Source organism: Nannospalax galili, unplaced genomic scaffold (genome assembly GCF_000622305.1).
Source record: "Nannospalax galili isolate Female #2095 unplaced genomic scaffold, S.galili_v1.0 scaffold96, whole genome shotgun sequence".
NCBI lineage: Eukaryota > Metazoa > Chordata > Mammalia > Rodentia > Spalacidae > Nannospalax > Nannospalax galili.
In genome coordinates, this window is record NW_008342018.1 from 9,564,581 (window position 1) to 9,565,736 (window position 1,156).

Consider the following 1,156-nt stretch of genomic DNA (forward strand, 5'->3'; position numbering starts at 1 on the left):
AAGTTTGGTCTTTTTATGGTATCACTCAATTTCTGCATATTCCGTTCTTGTGATTTCTTAAATTTTTCATAATCTACTGTACCCAGTTTTAAACTGTATTACAGAGCTATAGTCATAAAAATAACATGGTACTGGCACAGCATGTTCAGCAAATGGTGCTGGCAAAACTGGATCTCCACCTGTAGAAATGAAACTAAACCCCTATCTTTCATCTTATACAAAAGTCAACTCCTGATGAATCAAAAACCTCAATGTGAAGCCTGAAACTCTGGAATTGTTAGAAGAAAACATTGGCAATAACATATAAGACATAGGTGTAGGAAACAATTTTCTAAACCGGACATCAATTGTTCAGGAAACAAGGTCAAAAATCAACAAATGGGACCTCATTAAACTGAAAAGCTTCTGTGCATCAAAAGAAGCAACTTAGGAAGTGAAGAGAAAAACCCCAGAAGGGGAGAAAATCTTCACCAGCAACATATCTGACAGAGGTTTACAATCCAAAATACATAAAGAACTCAAAAACCAAAGAATCAAGAAAGGAAGTAACCCAATTAGAAGATGGGCTAAGAGGCTGAATAGAGAGTTCTGAAAAGAAGAAATAAAGATGGCTAAGAAGCATCTTAAAAGGTGTTCAGTATCATTAGCAATTAGGGAAATGCAAATTAAAACCACTTAAATTTCATCTTATCCCAGTTAAACTGGCTAAGATCAAGAGAATAGATGATACCAAATGTTGGAGAGGATGTGGGGAAAGGGGAGAGTTGATTTTCTTTAAGAGATTCTAGGTAGGCTGACTCTAGGTCAGATTTCAGTGGATGAACTTGCACTGAGGAACACCTGGGTATACAAACGGTGCAATAGGCCTTAACCAATATGACAGAATGCATTAAATATGTTGGGAGGGACTGTGGGGGTATAGATTGGGGAGAGGGTATAAAATGATTAAGATGTTTTGTACGAAGTAAAAAAAAATTCAAAAAATACATTCATTGGAAAAAATTACAATAAATTATACTATTTAAGTGTATTTATAAGGTCAAGAAGTATCTTTTCCTTGTGTTTATTTCATAAAGGCTTAATTATCAAGCTAACTATACACTTGCTTTCTTTATTACTTGTGAATTCCTACAATTTTAAAAAAGTTTTGGAATAC